Below are 27,546 nucleotides of genomic sequence, written 5' to 3' on the forward strand. Positions count from 1 at the left end.
CCATACATGAATTCTACCCATGATCACATACAATGACTTAGGTCTCTGTGATCCAGTTGGAATGTAGACATGCCACAGACTTTAATCTATCTGTCTGGATATAGACACATCCTTAGTACAGAACATTGAGGCAAAATTCGTTTGTTAAAGGTAACAGCCATATTTAAAACTGATGTCTATATTGAGGTGCAGACAAATCTACAGAATGAGCCAGAGATAGAATAAGACCAACTTTCCCAAGAATAGAATAGTAAAGAAAAGCTATTTTGGAGAAGGGCATGGACAAAGAGTCAATCAGGGCCATGTTACAGACCTGGGAGCTGAAACATTGAACATAACATTGAGTCAGGATCCTAATAGGGCATTTTAAGCCTGAGATGTACAAACATCTACCCCATGTTATCCCACTAATCAAGATGTAGGAGTAGGAGATTTTCTTAGAAACATGTCGTTGTCATACACTTATCCTGTTCCCACTGTTCCCATTGCTTGGGGTATGCTGGCAGGGCATTTGCCTTGTCTAACATTCATGTCTTAACTTGTCAATCAGGATGGAACTTGTCTTATTTAACATTCCTGTCTTAACTTGCCAAACAGGATGTCAGTTACTCATGTATATGCCTCTTTCTGCAAAGAAGGATGCCAGTTCCCAGGGAGGTCTTGGGAACTTAAACTTTTATTAGACACCTACTCAAAACAGAAATATTATTTTAAATAGGTACAGGTGTTCCCCTTATGATAAGGTCTATCTAAGGGGTAGCTTATAAAAGAAAATGTGATAAAAGTTTATACACAGGTGCAAGAACTACTGCTGGGTGGTTGGTTCAGGTCCAAGATTTTTGAAGCTAACTATACAAAGCAGTTCTAACTGACTTCTGTTTGACTGGTTTCCAAGGTCAAAGGATATAACACAATATGCAATCCACTTGGACATGAGAAAGTCTCTTAGTAACAGGAGTAACAACCTATGAGAAAGAATTCCTTATGACATTAGTAACAGTTCAAAGCTGGCAGGTGACAGTTATGTAGGCCTCAACATTTACCTAGCCCTTAACAGAAGCCAGCCAGAGTTCAGAAAGCACTGCAAAGGCTGATCTTGTTTTTATACTAACAAAATAAAGATTTTTATTAAGCATTATAAGTTGCATTCAATAGCCTCTGGATATGCCATACCACAATCCATCAATACTCAACCAGACCCAACAGCACTTCATTCTTTACAATCCATGAGTTAGGGCAGAACTCCCTTCAATTTACAGTAAGATCCTTCTTAGCCCTTGCGGGCAGGACCTGGGAAATTACACTTCATTTCTGATCACTAATGTGATGAAGATCATTAGAAGTATATGAAATGTAAGAAGTGATTCTGATGTTCAAAGTACATTGTTTGGAAACAGTAACACAACATAAAAATGATAGAAGTATACCTGCTTCTACTAAATTCTTGATGGGAAACTTCTCAAGAACAAGCAATTTGCTTCATGCTACAGAAGGGGAAGGGGGTGTTTTGTTTTCTAAGATCATAGGGGTTTTTTTTTCTTTATAGAATTTCATATTTTGCTAACGTGAATATGAAAGCATAAAACTGCAACAAAGAACAATAATACACTTGGCACTGAGTACATCAGGGTAATGTTGATATTCCAAATGGCTAGATAATTTTGGGGGGCTTAGAATAAATGCAACAGAGGTAAATAATCACAAAATTTTAAGGTTGGATCAAGATTAGTCGATGACTAAGCAGAGCTAACATCTGGGACTATTACTGATTATTAGCATTTTGTTTTGCAAATGGGCACATACTGGTAAGAAAGGACACAAACATGTGTAATATTAACTACACACTTTAAAAATTATGAACTATGCAGAAGTTTAGCTCAAGTAATAGCACTAATGGTCAATGTCCAATTCAAATCCACGTAGCTCACTGATCACAGGTGCATGGTATTAGTCATGAAGTTTCAGAATTCGTTGTGTTGACTTTGAAAGGTCATTTGTGTCTTCTATGATTTCAACTTTATCTCCATTGAACTTGTTTGTAAAGTATTATGATTTGCTGTGTATTCAAAATCAGTACAACAGCAGTTTAGTCTACAATTTTTTTTTTTTACTTTCGATAGTTGCACGTCTTTTAAACACAAAAGAACCACATCAACAGTGATGAAATTAAGTAAGAAAGAATAACTGTGGTTGTGCCTTATTTCTTTCATAATAATAAATCAAAGCCTTGAAACAAAGCTTCACTGTGAAACAGTAATGCCAAACAAATATAATGGCATACATATAGTGCCAAATGCTAAAAATTATATTTTAAGCTATATATACTTAAACATTGCCAAAATTTGTTTTCTTTATAGTTCAAGAGACACAACTCTAGGTTTTTGTCCTAATCAGTTTAAACTTTGTGTACTTCATTTTTAAGTGCCAGAATCAAATGCTTTTCATTTTCTTTCTCTTTTTTGTTTTATTATAGTATTTTGACTACAACTGGTTAAAACAAAACAAAACAAAAAATATCCGATATCAAAGAGGGATCTGAGATTCCAAAGTCCTCATTGTTCTCTTACAGAAAGAACAAAATGTACATAACTGCAGACTCACTTTCTCTCAAGATATTACTCAAACCTTACCCTTCCAACAGCCTTCATCGTCTATAAAAATATGTTTAGTCTTATTTATTTAAGACAGTTGCCTCCAGAGTAGCCTCCCTGCGACAGGCACTGTCTGTACTTAGTGAGTTTAAGTGACGAATTGTATTGCATGGTTTACAGTCATTGTTCAAGGCACTTTCGGAGTGGCTTGGGGCCCTGGGGTCACCAGTGTTCCCATTAAGTTAGGGCACTGGCTTCTCCTAGGCCATCACTGCGTTTTCAGCCAGGGACCCTTCTGAGGGCACAGCAGAGGAGTTGGATTCCCCAGATTTCGACTTCAGTTCTTAGGCCACTTCTTCAGCTGAAGCAGCATAAGGAGGTCAGCCCTGAATTGCTCCCTGGCTTTTGTATCTTCTGCAGTAGCACCTTCCACCTCTTCAAACGTTCTAATCGCGAAAGTGGAAATAACACCCCCTGGATGCTCTCTTGCTAGACCTCCCACAGACACCATCTGCAGAGGGAAGGATCCTCATCTCCTAAGGCTCTTCCTGCTGCCAGCCCAGGGGCCGACCAGAGTACCAGCTATTTCTAGCTTCCCTCCCTGAGAAGGAATAGATTGGACTCCGCCATGGGACTTGCTAGTCCAGCCGCTGTCACTGCCTGAGAAGGCTCCACAGTGTTCAGATGCTGCTGTCACCCGGGAGGCACGGTAAGGGCCTGTTGTTACTGTTTCTCTATAATGGCCTCCGAAGCCACAGACTCCTGCAAAACCTCTGCCCCTGCCCTGTGTGGGTGGGACTGGCTCAAATGCTGATGGTATACAGAAGGTGGGTAGACGGGCAGAGCAGGAGGTGATGGGAAGGGGAGTGGGTGGTTTTCCAGGGAGAAGTTGAGCCCCTCCAGTATACTCTGGCGCATCTTTTCAACCTTGACAGCCTGCTCAGCATGACCATCACAGAGGTGGATGAGCGGGGTCTTTCTCAGCTGGCATTAAGCAAAGGGTGATCTTATTCAGAAGTAAGTCTCAGAGATGCAATTATATCAGATGAATTTATACAATTCTTCCTGAAGTATGGCTGGCTGATCAACTCAGCCATTTTGACTCAAACTTCTTTCTAAGCTGATTCATTAAAACTGGTTTCCTTTGGCTTCTGACTGAATTTTTCTCTCTGGTGTCCTACTAACTTTGTTGATATGTTCTAATCATCTGGCTCTTTCTTATTCTCCAGCCTTTTCTGTTTTCTTAGCTTTCTAGCTTGTTCTAGCTCTTGATCCCCTTAAGTGACCTCTGTTCCCTGTGATATTCTATTGTAAACTGGGAATATCCCAGTGTTGACACCCGCTCTCCCCCCTCCAGCTTAGCTGAAGTCATTTCGGCCCATGCTTGCCAACCATTTCATACTGTTGCTGTAACATGCCTGTCAGTCATTGACACAGAAAACTTGCTTGACTCAGAGAAATGTCATGCTGATCACATATCCTGTTCTGTTTTGTATGTTCTGAGGTTTCTTAATTTTAAGAAATTTTACAAAGTTTTATGTAGGACCCATAAAATTACAAGCCATTATGTACCCTTTTGTCTAAAATGGCTTTAGTCAGAGCCAATCACCAGTCAGCACTTCCTGCACCTGCACATGAGCTCACTATGATTTTGTGGTTTTAGCTTTTATAAGCTAACAGAAAGATGTTCATTGCTATGACTCAGCCCCTAAATACTGAGTTATGGTTTCATCAATCAGGATTAGGGTATGCATTCAGTAAACTATCTCTATTTGACTGAGACCAGAGTTTGTGTAGTTTGTGGGTGATTTGTTGACCTGAACACCACCTCCTATGCAGTTTTTCAAATCTTTCTTTGATTTGTCACTTTCTCTGCCCTTTAGTTAGACATCACATACAAACATGGGTGCTCTATAATACATACTAACTGTACCCTCACTTTTAGGGATTAAAGATATGCATTAGACATGTGTCTGTGGTCCAGCCAGATCATATTGCAATCCATGTCATGCCTGGATTGTGGTTGATCATATTTTTGGGTGTGATTCCTTGACAGAGTAACGATGTTGATGAGTTAAAATTCTATGTGTATCTGTTCCCACATCTTGCCTTACAGGTTGGTGCGAGAGCCAGTATGGGCCTAGGAATAGTTGGCAATTACAGAATGGTCTCTAAAAGGTAGGGGTTGATTTTGTTTTCTTGTTTGGAAATATTTTATCTTATTTTTTGTTTTGTCTTATTTTATCTCTTTTAAAGGAAAGAGAAAGAACATGAAGTGGTGTAGGCAGGAAATTATGAACTATCTGGAAAGAGGTGGAAGAAGAGAAAAGCATTATAAAGTATATTTTATCTAAAAAATTTACATAAGAAAATTCTTTTACCATAAAATTAAAGAATCAATTAATAAGCCATTTGAAATTTCAAAAATTAATGTACCTTCAGAATCTTCAAAATATAGAATATGTTAATTCATGTAGCAAGTAAGATATAAGCAGTAAAACTATGTCATATATATATGATCTGATTTATTCCAAAAATAAAAGATCATATGAAAATATTATTGATATCTTGTGATATAAATATGATCACTAATTCTCGATACAGCAATGATTTTGAAAGCCAATATTGAATTTAACAACTTACAATTGTGTGTCACATGTGATAAACAATTGTAACACTTAATCTCTGAGGTATTAGGTAAATGCATTCACTTATTGAATCTACATCACATGAGTATTAATCCATAGAGAATACAGCATTAAAAGAGAAAACTCTAGTATTAAATTCAGAGTTTAAGGGTTTAAAATTAAAAATTTTGAAAAGAAAATTGAATAATATATAATATTCAGGAATTTTTGAAGAATACTAAAGCAGAGAAAAAGTCATTATCCAAAACCATGCTCTTGGTTGGGAATTTATTTCAAGTAGAGTAAGTAATTTTAAAAATAATGTTTATACTTAAAGAGTTATGACTGATTGATTTTACATTAAGATATAAATTTTTCTAGTTGTTAAAGTTGGGAATATGTCCAGCATAAACTTAATTAATGGCATTTATGTAATTAGTAACTATATGTTATTTAATTATATTCTATGTATTACTAGGAATTCACATAAATTTTATAATGAAATGCATTTTCTATTGATTAAATAAGTAATGCACAAAATTCTGAACAGTGATAAATTGGTGTTCTATATTATAATATAGAAATAAATATACTTTTATACAGAATAATCTAACTACTTGCCACATATAGAAACATCCAAACATATTTGCCATAAACAGATATAATAATTATGTTAAATTTCTTAGTAAAAAGTATAGATACATGAAACCATGATGCAGTATTTTGAAATGTTTATAATTAGAGTCAAGATTTATATAAGAATTTAGTTCTGAGAAACCATTATTCATTTTTATATTCTTCACCTGAAATAAAATGACTCATGCTCTTGTATAAGTTAATATGCCATACAGATAAATTATATGTGTAATTTATTGCAATCATCAGGAGAAGAGCAAAAATACCTAATATTCCTCTTGTATTCACTTGCCTGAAATTGAATGGCATCTGTTGTCTAAAATTTTATTACCAAACATTTGTAATTATTGACATTGTCCATATAAATTGATATGGAGTTAAGATGCATTATGAATGATTATGGAGTGGAAAACAGAAATACAAAAAAAGAAAACCTTTATAAGTTATTTAAGTGAAATGAAGGAGCAATTCATAAATACTGCAACAATTTCAGAAACAAATTAAATAATATGAAGTAATATTTATGTCTTTATGCCATTAAAAAGACATGCCAATGTCATGAATCTTTGGTTATAGTATAGCACTGAGTATAATAAATAATTTTTCAACATAAAAATGATTGAGAAAGGAAAGCTTCATTCATCACATATAATTCATTGTTTATAGAAAGTACACTTCCAAATATTTTGTAAATTAATTTAATCTGATGTATGAACAAAACCTAATAGATTACAAATTATTTTTTGATAGCTGAATTTATAAGCTAAGTATTTACTAGATATTTTCAAGTTTTTCTACATATACAATCAAAGCAAGTTTTTAACATAAATTATACAGTTTATGATGGTCATTAGCCCTCTTATAATTAAGGATAATTTATTCAATGAAGAAAAAAATTCAGCTTTCAAATTATGATGAAAATTGAATCACATAATTTATCTGAGATTTCCTGGTTATAACATACAGTTGGTATAGTGATAATGCTATAATTATAAACAAATTAATATTGAAAATTATTTTTTCTCATAAGTGAAGTAATATTGTATAAACTTAAGAATAGAAAATAAGTTTCTGCAAACTATATATATTATTAAAAAGTTATATCTGTAGTTATAGCTAAATACACACATGATAGCAAATGAAAAAGTTGTGGATTGTGACAATGTGAGAACCTTTATTATATTTTAACAGATATCAAAGTATACATTCAATTAAACTGGCTTATGATACCTTATAATATATGAATTTATTTAAAGCTTATGATTATAATTGTATGAGATATGAAGTTTAGTATTCAAAATTAGTGGCTAAAGAACATTGTCACATGGATTTAGTTCCAGCATTCAGAAGAGAAAGGAATAATAATTGTGAGTTTGAGGCCACCTCAGCTGCATAGTAAGACCCTTTCTAAAACCACCAAGAGAACTAAAATCAAAAGAAAAATAAATGAAAGAAAGAATGGCATCATGCAATGAGATTTGCTTATTATTTAAGTGGTTATTATTCTCCTGAAAATGATCCAGGACAATATCAAGTTAGAAATCCTGAGATATGATATACTATTTACTTTATAGCCTACTATAGTATACCTGACACAAAAGTTTTGTTGAGAGTCACACAACAGCCAGAGGTGCTCTAAAATACCCAGGATCATAGGACATAACATCTGTCCCAACACCAGGAGTAACAGGGAATGGTTGGACCCAGGCACACAGGAATTCTGCCAGTCCAGTGGCAAGGGTTCCTTCTGGTCTGGCTGGACCGGTGCCCTGAGCAGACCTTTGGCACAAACTCCAAAGTGAGTCCTATAATACCCAGAGGAAACTATACTTCTAGGCTCTCCACTGGGCCCAGGATCACAGAATCACAGGATCACAGGATCCCAGAATCACAGGATCACAGAGACAGCTTGACTCTGAGGAGTTCTGACACAACCCGGATCACTGGAAGGACAGGCCCCAGTCAGATATATCCAGGGCAGGTAGCATTAGAGATAACCAGATGGCTAGAGACAAGAGTAAAATCTTAAGCAACAGAATCCAAGGGTATTTGGCATCATCAGAACCTAAATCCCCCACCATAGCAAGTCCTGGGCACACCAGCACAAGGGAAAAGTAAGATTCAGATCTAAAATCACTTCCCATGATGATGATACAGGACTTAAGAAGGACATAACTCCCTGAAAGAAATATGGGAGAACACAGGTAAACAGCTAGAATCCCTTAAAGAGGAAACACAAAAGTCCCATAAGGAACTACAGGAAAACATAATCAAACAAATGAAGGAAATGAACAAAACCATCCAGGATCTAAAAATGGAACTAGAAACAATATAGAAATTACAAAGGGAGACAACCCTTGAGTTAGAAAACCTAGGAAAGAAATCAGGAGTCGTAGATGCAAGCACAACCAAGAAAATAAAAGAGATAGAAGAGAGAATCTCAGGGACAGAAGACACCTTAGAAAACATTGACACAACAGTCAAAGAAAATGCAAAAAGCAAAAAGCTCCTAACCCAAAACATCCAGGAAATCCAGGACACAGTGAGAGGACCAAACTGAAGGATAATAGGTATAGAAGAGAGTGAAGACTCCCAACTTAAAGGGCCAAAAAATATCTTCAACAAAATTTTAGAAGAAAACTTCCTTAACCTAAAAAAAGAGATGCTCATGAACATACAAGAAGCCTACAGAACTGCAAATAGACAGGACAGGAAAAGAAATTCCTCCTGCCACATAATAATCAAAACACCGAATGAACTAAGCAAAGAAAGAATTTTAAAAGCAGTAAGGGAAAAAGGTCAAGTAACATATAAAGGCAGACCTATCAGAACTGCACCAGACTTCTCACCAGAGACTATAAAAGCTAGAGTATCCTGGGCAGATGTCATACAGACCCTAAGAGAACACAAATGCCAGCCCAGGCTACTATACCCAGCAAAACTCTCAATTACCATTGATAGAGAAAACAAGATATTCCATGACAAAACCAAATTTACACAATATCTTTCCACAAATCCAGCCCTACAAAAGATAATAGATGGAAAACATCAACATAAGGAGCAAAACTACACCCTAGAAAAAGCAAGAAAGCAATCTTTCAACAAACCCACACAAACATAATTCCAATTCTAAGAACAAAAATAATAGGAAGTAACAATTATTTTCCCTTAATTTCTCTTAATATGAAAGTTAATATTAACAACATGTCCTAATCGATTGAAATTAAAAAAATATGTGGAAGTAGAAATTTGTTGACTGTATCCAATGGTCTCTCTAATTTGGTAATTGAACAAATAGCTCCAATATTGTACAATCCATATACACTCTCTGCTTGTTTGTACGTGACAGTGTCTTTCTGTGCACCACATACTGGTCTTGAAGTCATGCTTCCCATATCTCAGCCCCTCTATTAGTAAGATTGTTTATTTGATGTTTTTACACTATACTATGGTTTTCAGAACAGCTTACATATTTTAAAATTATGTATACAACCAAAAGAAATGTAGGCATTTAATTTGAGAAGTGGCTTGTAAGAGAACAACAAAGAATGAGGCTGAATGCTTTACTTGATATTTATAATTATTTTATCAATTTTGAAGAAGAGGACTTTATAAGTTACTCTTTTTTTCTGAGATGATGTTTTTCAAAATCATCACAGCCAGTGAATTAGATTCTTACCCTCACCTAATATCTGTGTTACCCTCCAAGCAGAACCGCTGTTCATTGAAACAGCTGGTAAATGACTTTATGGATAGACCATCTCAATATACACACCATTCTTAAATGAACCTGTTCCCTGTGGCCTGAGAATGAAGACAACCACTCAAGTTAAAAAGCTTTGAACATTGCAGGAAATCTGTATCCAAAAATCATGGCTCCAATTCATTCCTTGGTGCAGTAGAACTGTCAACTCTTAGCTACTATGGAGGTAAAATCCTTTGGTGGTGTGAGGATCATTGAAGTACAGCTTTATTACAATAAACTCCAATATCTAAAAATTGTTTTTATTTTGGGTTTATATCCCAGTAAGAGCCAAGATTTTAAGTTCTACTAAAAATAAAACAAACAAACAAAAGTCTTTATCTATTTATGTTAATTTAAAATACCTAATATTGATGTATTACTTTACAATATCATACAGTTAATATGTATGGAGTTATTTAAAATTTATATTGAGAAAGATGTATGTATTTTCAGTAGTGCCGTAGACAAGAATCTACATAGGATTATTCAATTGTTTGTTGTTTTATATCAAGTAACTTTTATAATACTCATTTTTACTGTTACAATATTTTATAAATTTTAAAGAATATGATAAAAACTCAAAAGGTATGCCAGGTAGTGAAGGGGGGATCTCTGGGAGGAGTTGGGATACAAAATGGAAAGAAGAATGTTATGTAATTCTGTTTATATAAAATATGTTTTTAAATGAAAATAAATTCAGATAACTAGAAATTATGATATTTTCTCATTATAATGCAATAATACTTAAATCAATAATAAAAAGAAATTATTGATTTTTTTAATTAAACATTATTTTAGTCTGTTAATAAGAATGTCATAAGGACTTTTAGGTACAGCAATGTCAATATAAACTTTAAGCACCTACCAAAATTTTATAATAGTACACAAAACTCAGCAAATTTTTGCATACTAATAACCAATTCCCTGAGTTATGAAATGAAATGAGGAAAATTTCACTCAAAGTAGGTTCAAAAAATAATGTACTTAGGAAGAATTCTAAAATGTACAATGAAAAATTTAAGACACTAAGGAAGTTTAATATGATATTAGATTGCAGGAATATTCTTGTCATCATGGATAGGCAAAACTGATACTGTGAAAATGACTATATTCCTGAAATCAATCTACGGGGTCACTGTAATCTTGCAAAACTCCCAGTACTCAGAAAGACCAAATCTGGAACTTAACAAAGGTATCCTGAGAGGATGGATAATGTTGTTGCTAATGAATATGAATTATTAAGTACACATTTCTGTGCAGTGTATGAGATGCTGCCATATTAGTTTGAGAAGGTCCAGAGGGAATTAACCAAGACTGTTAACATTGCTGTGGTTGACCACTATAACTGGATTTATCACCAGATTTCTGTAGGAATTATTTAGTTTAAATAAAGGATTTAGAAAAAAAGTCAAATTAAATCTGCACAAATACACCCCATGGCTTCTGGAAGCGAGTACATCAGTGTTCTTACCCAATAGCTAGCACTAACTTGAATGCTAACCCACTGGCAAGAAAGAGCCAATAGTGCAAAAAAAATCATAATTGTAGAAATAATCAACAAACTTTGTATTACATATGAGGACTGTTCCATTGAAAGAATTTAATACCTGGTAATGATAATCTGATTAAAACCAATGATTGGTAAGATAGTAAGTCCTAGAGGAGAACTGATTTATATGGATTTGTTAAATGATTGTATTGTCAAGCACTATTTGAATATTTGCATTATTTTTTATAGTACAATTTACATTGTTTATTGGATATTTTCATTATTTAAATTTCAAATGTTATTCCCTTTCTCTGTTTCTCCACTCCTGGAAACCCCCTATCCCATCCCCCTTCCCCATGCTACTATGAGGGTGTTCCCCCACCCACCTACCTACCCACACCCATCTCACCGGCTCTCGAATTCCACTACACTGGGGCATCCAGCCTTCACAGGTCCAAAGGCCTCTTCTCCCATTGATACCCAGTAAGGCCATCCTCTGCTACATATGCAGATGGAGCCATGGGTGCCTCCATGTGTACTATTTGGTTGGTGGTGTAATCCCTGGGAGCTCTGGAAGGTCTGGTTGGTTGATATTGTTGTTCTTCCTAAGGGGTTGCAAACCCTTCAGTTCTTTCTCTAACTCCTCCATTGGGGACCCTGTGCTCAGTTCAATGGTTGGCCGTGAGCATCTGCTTCTGTATTTGTCAGGTTCAGCCTGAGCCTCTCAGGAGACAGCTATTTCAGGCTCCTTTCAACAGGCACTTCTTGGCATCCACAGTAGTGTCTGGGTTTGGTGTCTATATATGGGATGGATCCCCAGGTGAGGCAGTCTCTGGATGGCCTTTCCTTCAGTCTCTGCTCCACACTTTGTCTCCATATTTCCTCCCTTGAGCATTTTATTCCCACTTCTAAGAAGGACTGAAGCATAGACAGTTTGGTCTTTCTTCTTCTTGAGCTTCATATGGTCTGTGAATTGTATCTTTGGTATTCCAAGCTTTTGGGCTAATATCCACTTATCAATGAGTACATACCACGTGTGTGTTCTTTTGTGATTGGGTTACCTCACTCAGGATGATATTTTCTAGCTCCATCCATTTCCCTAAGAATTTCATGAAGTCATTGCAATAGCTGAGTAGTATCCCATTGTGTAAATCTACCACGTTTTCTGTATCCATTCCTCTGTTGAAGGACATCTGGATGAAGGACATCCAGCTTCTGGCTATTATCAATAAGGATTCTATGGGGCATGTGTCCTTCTTATATTTTTGGTTGTGAGCCTAGCCTTTAACGGCTGAGCCATCTCTCCAGCCCATGTGTCCTTCTTATATGTTGGAACATTTTTCAGGTATATGCCCTAGAGTGGGTACACTATGTCCAATTTTCTGAGGAATCATCAGACAATCAACTTGCAGTCCCACCAGCAATGAAGGAGTATTCCTCTTTCTCCACACCCTTGCCAGCATCTGCTGTCCCATGATTTTTGGATCTTAGCCATTCTGACTGGTGTGAGGTGGAATCTCAGGGTTGTTTTGATTTGCATTTCCCTGATCACTAAGAATGTTGAGCATTTCTTTATGTGCTTCTTGGCCATTAGACATTCCTCAGTTAAGAATTCTTTGTTTAGCTCTGAACCCTACTTTTTAATAGGGTTATTTGGTTCTCTGGAGTCTAACTTTATGACTTCTTTGTATATATTGGGTATTAGCCCTCTATTGGACGTAGGACGGGTTAAGATATTTTCCCAATCTGTTGGTTGCTGTTTTGTTCTATTGACAGTGTCCTTTGCCTTACAGAAGCTTTGCAATTTTATGAGGTCCCATTTGTCTATTGTTGATCTTAGAACATAAGCCACTGGTGTTCTATTTAGGAAAATTCTTCTGTGCCTATTTGTTTACCATGTAGAAGAATGCACGTAGATCCAGTCTTTCTCCTGTACAAAGCTTAATTCCAAGTGCATCAAGAACATCCACATAAAACCCGATACAGTGAAACTAATAGAAGAGAAAATGGGGAACAGCCTCAAACACAAGGACATATTTGTTGTTGTTTTAATTCAGCAGCATGGCTGCTCTGGAAACATCTGGATCACATCCAAAGACCTATGTGTCTATGTGATCTGTCTGGAATGCAAACACATGACAGTTATGTTTAATTGATGGGCAAAGTCAGAGATAAGTCAGAGATAAGTATGACAGGCTGAATCAGTGATATAGTACACCTAACTCTTGCAAGAAGCTATACAGAATAGCACAGGGAGAGAAACTTGAGTTAGGAGTTGCTTCAGCTGGGAATCAGTTCAGTGAGTGCAGTGTAGTGTTGCTGAGTGCAGATCAACACAGGGGGTTGATGACACATAATAAGAAGGAGCCAGAAGATTAGAACAAATTTCAAGAGTAAATTTGAGGCCAATAATAGCAATTCAAAGACAATCTGTGAGAAGCAGGTTTGATTTAGTCAGCTTGTACAGGAGTTTGAGCTAGAACAGCTGAGTTGAATCAGCCAAAGAATTACCAAGAGTGAGTTTATTAAGCAGTAAGCTCCAGAGATGGCAATTAAGTCCAGTGAATAAACACTACATTTACAGTTTGTGCTTATTCACTTAGATTTGTAAAGTTTTCAAATTTGGTTAGAGAAATTTCATAGTGAACAGTGATTTATTCATCAAAAATGTCTAGGATAAATAGTCATTTAACTATTTTTAACTGTCTTTATCAAATTCCCAGTTGAAGTCTCAGAGATGCATGTGGAATAATTGGTGGAGAATGTAAAGGCAGTAAGATGATACAGGCTGGCTAAGTTGTACTTATATGTTTAGGAATACATATATTTAAGAATAGATTTTTTTATAGTAAACATTACATATATAGTATATTATATATATAACAAAATTACTGAACAAAAACCCTACTCACTTTAATAAAAGTGAGGATGTTATTGATTTTGGAAGAAGGACAGAAAAGGGAGAATTGAAGTGATTATATAATTATAAAATTTCAAAAGATAAGAAAAATAACTCAAATAAAATTATTTAAAATGTTTCTTATAATAGTATTTTAGAGATAAGTGGACATAAAAGCAAATATTTTGTCTTCATTTACTAAGCTGAATTTATATTTAACTTTAAATAGAACATATTTAAAGAATATGTTCAAGAATCCTACACAATCTCAGAAAAGGTAGATGTTAAAAGAAACATATTGTAAAGATTTTGAATTTAGAACCATAACATTTGCTTAATTTGTGAGTTTATCACTGTGCTGACATATTTCTGTTTTCTGTAGATTATTTTCATAATACAGGGTTCAAAAAAATGGAAGAGACAGAACTTGTATATACTACTAATTTACCACAGTAGAGAAAAATATATTTTTTCTTATTTTATATTAAGTGTTACAGGTAAATATATTTTCCAAAGCTATGTGACAACAGTATATTAAAAGTTAGGAGATTAAATACCAATGAGACTAAGTGTACTGCTGTCACACAGAACTCGTCTACTTCAGTAGTGTTTGGACAGGCCTAAAAACCTGATCTTAGACCTGAGGCGTACGCTCCAGCCAGTCTCCTGAGGTAGTCCAGTCGCTGACATCTCCTAGCTCACTTGTGTTCCAGATTGGTCTCTGCTAAAGTCTGTGGAGAGATCTACATGCTTTCTTTATTCAGGAATAAAGGGGCCCTAAGAAATTTTTCATTATTAACTATACTGAGATTGAACATTATTTCCTGGCCTCCACAGTGTTTCAATAATCCTAAATTGATTTCCTAGCTGTTATTAGCTTGGAATTTTTACTGAGAAGCTGTCTTACCAGACATGGTGTCTCAAGAGTTAGAGATAGCAGTTATGCACTTATTATCAGAGTAGTTTCACACAAAACAGAATTGATTTACATGCCAGAGAGAAGTTAGAAGTTGTAGGGCTTCTGTCACTAATTATCTATGTTACAGTCAAGGAATGCTAGCATAAGACCTTCAGCTACTTGCCTCAGACAGACCCAGAGAATTTATCATGGGGCTACCAAAATAGCCCAAGAAGAAGTACATCACTGCTCCTCTGCCTTGCACCTGGCTGCTTGTTCTCACTGATGTAGCTGGCTGTCTCCTGCCTACGTGACTTCTGTAGTTTGCTCTGTTTTCTATATACTACATAAGCTTGATTTTTACTTTGTACAAATTGCATTCACATACCATACTCCCTTGTGTCGTGTCTGTTTGTCATTTGCCAAATTCTTTGCCCACCAGGCCAGTACTTTTATCACCCCATGGAACAAGGGGTCCCTAAAGCAACCCAGTCTGTGGCATACTGCCATAAGCATTGGGATACTAAGTCACAAGTTAAATTATAATCCATTTTTTCTTATTTTTGTCTGATGTGTTTTAACATCACTAGACAATATAAAAATTATTTAAATGATTTTTATCACAATGTCATTCTGATAGCAAACTTTCCATAAAAAAAATTACTTTGAATGGTATTAAGAGTACTGAGGAAATAACATGTCTCTTCAGTTTGAAATTCATTAGTGAAACATTTACTATGTAAACCCAGAAAAGTGAAGTCCCTGGTAAGGATTTACAAGAACACTTTTCAAGAAGCAGTAAAGTTACTTTGCTGGTAAATCAGTTCCAAAATTAAAAGCCAACTTACAGTGAATTAGAGAAAAGATAAACAGATATATCTAGTCTTTTTAACACTGCAGTTAGTATAGTGTCTTGTTGGGAGCAGCATAAGAGGAACAGCCAAGCAGGTTTAGAACTCATGAATGCAATCCACCCACCAGTTAGCACAATAGTAGTGAATGTACCCGGGATTATGTGACCTGAGGACTTTCTGTTGTGTGGAGTTTGGCTCTGCAGCAGTCATCACAACCGTCATAACCTATGTGGAGTATCATTCACACTTATTATAATAATGATTGATGTTTTTCAAGCATTGCTGCTGAATCAGATTAACTATTCATCAACCATTCTCAGAAAGGACTTAGAGATGTAGATTTGGAAGGACAACATGAACCCCATTTGTCTCCATTTAAAGACCCCATTTGTCTCCATTTATGAACCAGGTCTGATTTCAAGAAAATGCCTTAAGGCAACAGCTGTAGGTACTGAACATAAGTCACAGAAACTAGACAATAGGCACCAGTTCCAGGGAAAGTTCATAAAATCCTGAACAAGATCGTAAAACTCCCTCCCAAAGAACAGCTTGTAGATAATCACAAAAATGGGGCAATAGCTTAGCTCAGAATGGGCCACCAATGCTGGGCAGCCCTATTTCATCCATCCTATGTTTAAATGTTCATGACATAGGAATGCAGACTAATGACCACCTGTGTCTCCCCTAGTACCCACCAATGACATTTTAGATTACCCAGTCCTTCTGGAAAGTTCTCCTGACTCCCTATAAGAAGGCCTGTGACATTGCCTGGGGTCACCACTTCAAAAAAATGATTGATCTGCACATGCTGGTTGTTTCTGCAGAATAAATGCTCTTTGTTTTTGCATACTATCTGAGTCTGTGGTCTTCCTTCAGTGATTTTCAGACACTTTCAGATTATTAGTAACATCTACAACTCTTGGAAACAATTGAAAATATAGATTGTTATTAAAGTTATATTAAGATGGTTTTACTAATAACATTGATATAGAAGATTTTAGAGATCAATTGGAAGTTTAGTAGTTGAGCAAGGGATTTTTTATTTCATGTCAGAGAAGAAGAACAATTGTGGCCCGCCTAGTGCTAGCTGATGTGCCTCCTTTGCTAAAGCTAAGCTGGTGATCCAGGTGATGATTAAAGTCTTATACCCATTTTTGCCCTCAGCTTTTTGATATTTTAATTAATGAATTACTAATTCTTGTTAATGAGCAGGTGAGCACACTTAGGATTTAAAGTAAAAAGTACTGATTTTTCTTCATATAAATTTTATAAAAATTTTGATTTGTGATTAAGATTTTTATAAGATTACTTTTTAAGATAAATAATAACATAATTCACCCTTTCTTTGTAACCGCAAATTGCATCCTGACAGTAAGAGAAAATGGCTGAGAAAATCGCCCTTCCTGCTTATACTTTAGTCTATAAAAAGTTGCTTAGTTACAAATGTATGTGAGTTCTTGAGAATAATATATTTTCTATCCATAATACATAAAGCATTTTGTGGAGCCTGGCATGGCCCTGGCGGGGACACAATGATATGGTTCCTGCTCCTGGGACAGGGCCTAAGTGTGAGCCTCCATGAGGGTCGATGGCTGTTGTGGGCTTCAGGCTGTTTATGTAGTAATGTTCGTATTTTCACATTCCACTGTGGAATATTCTCTCTGTTAATGTTAATGACTCCATGATAATCTCAGACAACAGGAATCCAAAGGGCAAAGGTGTGGCTAATGTCTCAGCAAAATGGTTAATACTGGGACCTTCAGGACAGCTGTTAAGGCTAAGGGTAAGAGCTCAAAATATATGAGGTCAAACATATATAATTTCTCAACTATGCAAGAATATAAGAAACTCAATATGATTAGGAGTGGCTTTACAAATCTAAAGGAACAAAGACAGCTGCATTAGTAAGCCAGCTTGTCAGAAAGACACAAAGGCATGCTTATTCATGAGTTCAAGATCAGCCTGGGTCTCAGCAAGTTTAGGCCCAGGTGTGGAATAAATGGTAATTGCAAGACTGGGTCCCATCCTGGCTTGAGCATCTGTGTGTATCTCATATCTCTTAAATGTCTTACAATGTTGAAAGAAAATGTGTACTTGCTGTCTCCTAATAATCAAAGTGCTGGGGTCACAGGATGCTGATTAATAGGATAATCAAAAGGATACCTGGAATAAATAAATGAATTTATTTGTAAATAAAAAGCAGGATCCCAATTTGGACTGGTCACTGGCCCTCCTTTCTCTCAGCCTCTTCTCCATTTTTATCCCTGTAGATCTTTCAGATAGGGATAATTCTGAATCAGAGTTTTTGACTGTGGGATGGCAACCCCATCCCTCTACCTGATGCCCCTGGAGGGCATTTTACTGGAGGTGGACTCTACAAGTTCCCTCTTCCCACTGTTGAGCATTTGATGTAAGGTCCCTCCCTCTGAGTCCTGAGCATCTCTCACTTCCCAGATCTCTGGTACATTCTAGAAGGTTCCCCATTCATCTCAAAAGGAGGCTCCAAGGCCTGACACTATTTCGGATTCTACAGTGTGCTTATGGATAGGAGCCTAGCATGGAGGCCCTACCAGAGGCCCCATAAGTAACTGAAAGAGCTAGATGCAGATACTTACACCCAACCAGTGGACAGAAGCTGGGGACCGCCTATGGATGAATTAGGGAAAGGCTGGATGAGGCTGAGGAAGAAGATGACCCCATAGGAAGACCAGAGGTCTCAACTAACCTGGACCCCCAAGATCTCTCAGACACTGAGTCACCAACCAGGTAGCATACATGAGCTGGTCCAGGGCACCTGACACATATACAGCAGAGGAATGCCTGGTCTGCCCTCAGGGGGAGATGATACATCTAACCCTGTGAAGACTTGACACCCCAGGGAGTAGGAGGCCTGGAGTGGTGGGGCATCCTCTTGAAGACAGGGTGAATGAGGAATGAGATGAGGAGCTGTAGGAGGGAAGACTGGATTTGGGGGGGGGGAGGCAATGGCTGGACTGTAAAAAATAAAAGTAATAAAAAAAATAGACTACTTCTTTCAGTTCTTTACTCATAAAAATATTCTATCTCCATGACCACTAGGGTTTTCAATCTCATATTTTCCTTTTGTGTTCTTATTCTTAAGGTTTCTTATTCTTTTCTTGTTTGTTTGTTTGGCTGGTTTTTTGGTTTTTTGAGACAAGGTTTCTCTGTGTAGCCCTGTCTGTCCTGGAACTCACTCTATAGACCCGGCTGGCCTCGAACTCAGAAATCTGCCTGCCTCTGTAGCCCAGCTAAGGCTTCTTTTTTTTTTTTTTTTTTTTTTTTTTTTTTGATATTTTCTTTATTTACATGTAAATCTCTCCATTCCCAGTTTCCCCTCCAAAAAACAAACAAACAAACAAAAACAAATCCCTGTTGCCTCCCCCCTCCCCATGCCTGCCACCCCGCCCTCTCCCACTTTCTGGCCCTGGCATTCCCCTACACTGCTGAGGGGTTTGCAGCTAAGGCTTCTTATTCTTAAGTGTTTCTCAAACACGCAGTGTTCATTAAGCATACTTCCTATATCCCACATAAACTGTCCTATCTGTGCTATTTCCTCTTCTATAATATATACACAATACAACTAAAATTGTTGTGAAACCAAACTATAATTGTTGGAATACAGACTCCCTACCTGCCACTAACTTTTCCTCCACAGCTCTCTCTGGGCTGGCATCCCCTCCTTGCCTGTGCAATAGCAAGGTGCACATGCTCTGTGCCTGTTGGCATATAGAAGAAGCTACTCAGTTGAAACATAAAAGGAAGGAGTTTCCTTTATTTCTCTGCAAACCTAAAGGTCTGTCCCTCTCTTCAGACCTGTGTCATGACATGCATGACAACTTTTTTACTTTTTTTCATGTCAAGCCATCTCTTTAGATGAATGTCCTCTGAAGCTAAAGAAGGATGGAAGGTAAATTGCATTTCTCTGGTATCTTCTTGGAAAAAAATTCTCTTTAGAGCCAACATCACCTCTTTTTTTCTCTTTCAACAATTTCATTTTACAATTCCTTATGAAAATGAAACTAAATGATTTGCATGACTTAATCAATCAATAACAAGGCCTAAAAAGATCTCCACTACAGTATCTGACACAGTGACTATTCTAACCACATTTAAAAGTTATGTCTCCTGAGTCCCACCATGTGTACTCCTTGGTTGGTGGTTGAGTCCCTGGGAGCTCTGAGGGTACTAGGTCATTCATATTGTTGTTCCTGCTAAGGCACTGCAAACCCTTAAGCTCCTTGGGTCCTTTCCCTAGCTCCTTCATTGAGGACCCTGTACTCAGTCCAATGAATGGCTGTGAGCCTCTACTTCTGTATTAGTCAGGTACTGTCAGAGCCTCTCAGGAGACACCTATATCAGGCTCCTGTCAGCCAGTACTTGCTGATATCCACAATAGTGTCTGGATTTGATGATTGGATGTGGGAAGGATTACCAGGTGGAGCAGAATCTGGATTGTCCTTCCTTCAGTCTCTGCTCCATAGTCTGTCTCTGAAAATCCTTCCATGGATATTTTATTCCCCCTTTTAAGAAAGAATGAAGTATCCATACTTTGGTCTTCCTTCTTCTTGAGTTTCTTGTGGTTTGTGGATTGTATTTTGTGTATTCCAATCTTCTAGGCTAATATCCACTTATCAGAGAGTGCATACCATGTGTGTTCTTTTGTGATTGGGTTACCTCACTCAGGATGATCTTCTCCAGATCCATCCATTTCCCTAAACATTTCATAAATTCATTGTTTTTAATAGCTGAGTAGTACTCCATTGTGTATATGTACCACATTTTATGTATCCATTCTTTTGTTGAGGGACATCTGGGTTGTTTCCAGTTTCTGGCTATAATAAATAAGGCTGCTATGAACATAGTGGAGCATGTGCCCTTATTACAGTTGGAGCATCTTCTGGATATATGCCTAGGAGTGGTATAGCTGGATCCTCTGGTAGTACTATGTCCAATTTCCAGAGGAACCACCAAACTGATTTCCAGAGTGGTCTTTGATTGCTGGATATTGTAGCCTGGGTTGGCATTTGTATTCTCTTAAGGTCTGTATGACATCAACCAAGGATCTTTAGGCTTTCATAGTCACTGGTGTGAAGTCTGGTGTGATTCTAATAGGTTTGCCTTTATATGTTACTTGACCTTCTTCCATTACTGCTTTTAATGTTCTTTGTTTTGTGCATTTGATGTTTTGACTATTATGTGGTGGGAGGAATTTCTTTTCTGGTCCAGTCTATTTGGAGTTCCATAGGCTTCTTGTATGTTCATAGGCATCTCTTTCTTTAGGTTAGGAAAGTTTTCTTCTATAATTTTGTTGAAGATATTTATTGGCCCTTTAAGTTGGAGATCTTTACTCTCTTCTATACCTATTATCCTTAGGTTTGGTCTTCTCATTGTGTCCTGGATTTCCTGGATGTTTTGGGTTAGGAACTTTTTGCATTTTTCACTTTCTTTGATAATGGTTGTGTCAATGTTTTCTATGGTATCTTCTGCCCCTGAGATTCTCTCTTCTGTCTCTTGTGTTCTGTTGGTGATGCTTGCATCTATGGTTCCTGACTTCTTTCCTAGGATTTCTATCTCCAGAGTCATCTCTTTTTGTGATTTCTTAACTGTTTTTACTTCCATTTTTAGGTCCTGGATGGTTTTGTTCAATTTCTTCACCGGTTTGGTTGTGCTTTCCTGTAATTCTTTAAGGGATTTTTGTTTTTCCTTTTTAAGGGCTTGAACCTGTTTACCTGTGTTCTCCTGCATTTCTTTAAGGGTGTTATTCATGTCCTCCTTAAATTCCTCTATCACCATCGTGAGAAATGATTTTAGATCCAAATCTTGCTTTTCTGGTCTTTTGGGATGTCCAGGACTTGCTGTGGAGGGAGTACTAGGTTCTAATGATGCCAAGTAGTCTTGGTTTCTGTTGGTAAGATTCTTGTGTTTGCCTTTTGCCATCTGTTGATCTCTGGTGTTAGATGTTCTTGCTTTCTCTGGCTGAAGCTTGTTCCTCCTGTGGGTCTGTAAGCCTGTGTCAGCAGTTCTGGGAGATCAGTTCTCCTCTGGTAAAACCTGTGTGCAGGAGGCTGTGAATCAGTAGTCCTTCCAGAGTCCTGGGGTCAGAGCACACCCTGGATACCAGCTCTCTGTTTGCAGGGAAGGGGCAGAGAGGGCTGTGGATCTGCTGTCCCTCTTAGGTGTAGACAGAGGTAGAAAGGATCCTGTCCCAGCTTCCCTGCCACTTCTGAGGCCTGTGCCTCCTGGCTGGTCCTGCCTTAGAAAGTTACTGGACAGAAAATGACACTTCTAATTCTATAATAATGGTAAAACAGTTTGCTGCACTTAAAATATTTTATGAATTAGTCTGTAATATTCTTTAGCTCTATTTAAACTATTTTATTGCTCCTTCTTCCTGTTTTGATAGTTTCAAGGTGCAGCCCAGGCCATCCTGGAATGTGCTACATGTTGCAAAGCCCCATGCAAACTAATGGAAATCTTGCTTTCTTGACCCAACAAGTAATTGTATGACAAATGTAAGCAGATCATGTTTAAAATAATTACATTTAAAAACACAACTCAAAACATCTTCCAAGATAGAAAGATAAAATATATTCAATATTTTGTAAAATCATTTTATTTATAGATACTTTGGCCTCTGCATTTGTTTATCCAAACAATTTCTCAATAATGATTTAAATCTCTAAATGTTTCTCAAATTATATCAAAGTGAGAAAAATGTCCAAGTATTTATAGTTACAATATATTTATTATTATACAAATTTTTATTGTATTTCTTAATAATTAGAGATTTTAAAAGGTAAATTAAAAATTTTATAGTAAATTTATGTATAACAAACAAAATAATTCAATGTCTGTGTATAATAGAATATGCATACATAAGCATGCATTATATACATTTATGTTATATTGCTTTTCTACATTATTAATCATAAAGTAAATATATTAACAATATGAAAATGACTTAAGGAACTATGTACTAGACAATTTTTATCATTTAATTAATCAACATGGGAGCATTCTATTCCATAAGTTTTGTATTTTTTATTGAAAATAAAAATACACCATTTTATTGCTTCCTATAGAAGCAGAGGAATGAGAAAATTATTTCTGAAAATGAGTTGGAGACAGTTGAGATGGTGCTAATTATATTTTATTTTAATTGCTTCTAATCAGGGACCGGCTAAAACTCAGTTCATTCATTTGGAAGGTTAATGGTAGGAGAAATGAATCGATTTATTTCCTAATTCAAACTCAGAAGGCACAGGAACTTTTTCTGTCTTCCACTGATTGATAGTGCAAATGCTTCAGTGACAATTCTCCCAAACCATTAATGAAAACATGAGTTGAGGGTATTTCATGTTATCTCAAAATTGCATCTAAATGTTGTCATTTTTAACAATCATTAATGTCTCAAAATGAAAACATTTACATTCAGTTCACACTCATAAGGCATATTTTATTAGAGCAGAGCACTTCAAGTTGCCTTAAAAAAGGAAATTAAGATGCCTATTTCTCTAATATGTCTACTTCTTTCTTCCTTAATAAACAAAGAACAACACCACTCTCAATAAGAATATACTAGCAAGGACATCTCTTAAATGTTGTTCTTCTCATACATATTTATATTTTCCCATAGATAATAAGAATTTTTCTTCCTTATTTAATACTATGGACAAAGATACTATTGAGATCATGTAGATCTCATAAATTAAGATACGTAATTGAAATTCAAGGCTTGTTTTTAGGAGACTACTTGCAATAAACTCCTGTTCTACAATCAACTAACTGTATCATAGTTCTTGATGCTTCTACAACACACACTTGTGCCTACAGACATTTGGACAAAAATTTTTTTTTATTTTGAAGGAATCACAAACTCTGACTATCATTGTGAGTTTTTAAAAGATTCTTGCACAATGCTTCTAGAATCTTGTAAACATCTTATGTGCTATATTTTTTCTTTCTTTTTTTTGTTCTTGTGTATTTTTTCCTTTTTTATTGGATATTTTATTTATTTACATTTCAAATGTTTCCCCTTTCCTTGTTCCTCCTGCCTCTGGAAATACACATCAGAAATTTGTGAACATGTAATTAGTGATCTAAGAAATGAAGGGGATATTTTCTAGTTCCATCCATTTATCTGCAAAACTCAAGACTTCCTTGTTCTTAATAGCTGAGTAGTATTCCATTGTGTAAATGAACCACATTTTCTTTATCCATTCCTCTATCGTGTGACATATGAATTGTTTCCAGATTCTGGCTACCACAAATAAGACCACTTATGAACATAGGAGAACACGTGCCCCTGTGGCATGGTGGGCATCTTTTGGGTATATTCCCAACAGTGGTATTGCTGGGTCTTCAGATAGTTCTATTTCTCATCCTGAGTGAGGTAACTTAGACCCACAGGGACATGCACGGTATGTACTCACTAATAAGTGAATATTATCCAAAATAAAATAAAAAAAATAAAATAAAATAAATAAAAAAGTACAGAATACATAAGATATAGTCCACAGAACTCAAAAATGTTAGGAAGCTGGAAGGCACAAGGGAGGACACTTCAGTCCTACTTGGGAGGGAGAAGAAAACAATCAGAAGCAAGGAGGGAGGGAGGGGTCTGGGAAGGAAAGTGGACAGAGTGGGGAAGAGTGAAACTTGATATGGTATTGGGTGGAGGAAAAGGACTGAAGCCCTGAAGGCCAGCAGAAAGAAGGGAACAAGCAACCTCAGGAGGTAGGAGGTTGGGAGGACACTCAAGAATGCACATGAGACCTGGGAGGTGAGAGACTCTCAGGACTCAAAAGAAGGGACCTTAGATGAAATGCACAAAAGTAAGAGCAGTATACAAATTAAGATATAGAAGTTACGTTATCTCAATTGGGTTCTGATGCTCCCTCTAACATTCATAGACTAAGGGAAACCTCCCTTGAATTAGCTGGTCAGGGCGTCTGACAGACTCCTAAAACAATGCAGCCTACTGCCATTGCCCTTGGTTGTCTTTCTGAAGCTGAAGTTAAGATCATACTGCAAAGTGCCAAGGGAGTATTGCAAGCAACATCCCTACCAAGATACAGTGCCTGCAAACTGAAAAGAACAGCAGCATATTCTGTAGGTAGCCACCAGCTGGTTAACTGGACACAAGACCAGCTTGATTGAAGAACATTTCTACCCAATAATGTAAATTAGCTCAATACTTCTGTATTATAAGGCCATACAGAGAACCTACTAGAACTACTTCCCCTAAACTACTATAATTTTTAATGGCATTCTACATATTAATACCCTCAGGTAAGTATGGCTCTCATTCTTCATCAAAGAAGCTTATTCTTATTGAAAAATGCATTTCATGCAATATATATCGTGTAGTATCTTCAGTTTTAAAGCCAACAAAGTATTTTTTCTTCTGTGTAATTCATATATATATATATGTAACTTGACACAGATGTTTGTGGATTTCAGCCTTAAAAACTCCATACCATTTTGGCTTGTTATCAGAGTCTCAGCTCCAGAGTCTCAGCTCCAGAGTGTGGTCTGTATCCTTAACTGGTCAAGTATCAATGTATGTGTTCAATAAACTATCTCTCCTTGATTGAGTTCAGTGTCTGTGTGGTTTGTGGGAAAATTCCTGGATCCCAAAAGTTGCAATTTCAAAAAATAATAAAAATGTTTAAAAAGCACACACACAAAAAAATGTTTTGTGAGAAAACCTGCATATTCATGTGATGGTTCCATTTTTCTCCATAGTCCTCCTACTATGAGGGAAGGTCCTCAGACAAGAACATCAATGATGGTATTTTTGTAAGCAGGTACAGCTGAAGTTCTGAGGATGATGGTAATTCAGGTACGGGATGGTCCTGTACAATAGCTGGAAATTCACTTCTTTTGATTCTTTGTTTCTTGTAATTTATTAAGATATTTCTTTGTAAAAAAATACTGCAATATCTATTTATTAGAAAAACTTGAGAAAACCACAAAAATAAGTTTACTTAAATTCTGACTGCTCAAATTTGTTTTCACTTCCTTGGATGATGATTTTAGTATTAACAATTTGTTTCACTAATTTCATAAATAAAAACGTCACATATCCTTCATTTTGTTATTATAGACAAAATAATTATAAACATACCTTTTATAATCTAATAGTATATTAAAACAGTGATAATTGTCCTGGCCACATCTCTGGCTACATCACTGGTGTCTGCTTGGCCCAACAACAATCAGTTGACATACCCTTGCCCCTCCAACAAAATTTGCCTGCTGAGAACTCCAGCAACCCCAGGAGTTGTGCAGTCTGTTAAGTCCACTCTGTGCTTCACCTTCCAGTCCACAAATCTACTCTACCTCCAATACAGGAGGACTGCAACCATCAGGCATCACAAAGACTCCTACCTCAATTCCCTGCTTGTTGGCCCCTCCTGGTAAACATAGCAGCAGCAATTCCACCCTTTCCCTCTGCCCTCCATTTCCCAGGTCTACCTGAATGCCTGGGGGCCTGATGTCACCCAGGACAAGAAGGTGAGATCCCCATGCCACAGTCCTTGACTGCTGATTCCATTGGCCCACACAACATCCATGATGTCTACCCTAACCTGTCTATACTCCATATTCCAGTCCATACCTTTACCTGCAATCCTGGAGGCCTGCAGCTATCAAGGACCATCATCCCTAGAGGCTTGCTGTTACTGAGAATGACCAAAAGCCATCATGGACTATCAGCTCTGCTTGTGTTCCTGGAACCCTGCTGCCACCAAGGACAAACAATGTTACCTGCAATGCCAGTGGCCCACTGCTAGGAAGGACAACCAGCTCTATCTCCAACCCCAGAAGCCTGCTGCCATCAGGGACTACCAGATCTACCTGCAGCCCCAGAGGCCTGTTGTCATCAGGAATTACCAGCCCTGCCAACTCCAGGGACAATCAATAATTCAAGAATTTGAACAGAGGTGTGTAGTAGTGAGGGATGGGGAATTGGGAGTAGCCACCAGCAAGTCCCAGATGCCAGAAAAGCAAGAGGATCCCATGACCCAATGGGAATGAGATTAGCTGAAATGCCCAACAAAGGGGAGGCAGAAACTGTAGAGATCATATCCAAAGGTTAGGTAAGGCCCCTGGTTGGAGTTTGGGGCCACCCACTCATCTCCAAATTTTAACCTAGAATGGCTCTTATCTAAAGGAAATGGAGGTGGGGAATTATGGAGCAGAAAATGAAGAAAAAGCTCTCAAGAGATTGCCCCACCTGGGAATCCATCCCATATACAGACACCAACTCCAGACCGTATTGCAGATGCCAAGAAGTGCTTGCTGACAGAAGCCTGTTATACCTGTCTCCTGTGAGGCTCTGCCAGAGCCTGACAAATACAGAGGTGGATGCTCACAGCCAACCATTTGACTAAGCATGGGCACCTCAATGGAAGAGCTAGAGAAAAGACTGATAGAGCTGAAGAGGCTTACAACCCCACAGGAAGAACAACAATATTAACCAACCAATGCCCCTGCCCAGAGCTCTCAGGGACTAAACCACCAACCAAGGAGTACACATGGAGGGACTCCTGGCCCCAGCTGCATACGTAGCCGAGGATGGCTTTGTCAATGTGAATAGGTTGAGAGGCTCTTAGTCCTGCGAAGGCTCCATGCCCCAGTGTAGGGGAATGCTAGGGTAGTGAGATGGGAGTGGTTGGGTGGGGGGAGAGCAACCTCATAGAAACAGGGGAAGGTAGGATGGGATGGGGGAGGTTCTAGAGGGGAAACCAGCAAGGGGATAACATCTGAAATGTAAATTTATA

At 37.2% G+C, this 27,546-nt stretch overlaps 1 pseudogene; it reads right to left on the reverse strand.

The window, feature by feature from the left end:
* Positions 1-2,671: 2,671 nt before the first annotated feature.
* Positions 2,672-26,423, reverse strand: LOC116084221 (annotated as a pseudogene).
* Between the last annotated feature and the right edge of the window lie 1,123 nt (positions 26,424-27,546).

This window comes from Mastomys coucha, unplaced genomic scaffold (genome assembly GCF_008632895.1).
Source record: "Mastomys coucha isolate ucsf_1 unplaced genomic scaffold, UCSF_Mcou_1 pScaffold9, whole genome shotgun sequence".
NCBI lineage: Eukaryota > Metazoa > Chordata > Mammalia > Rodentia > Muridae > Mastomys > Mastomys coucha.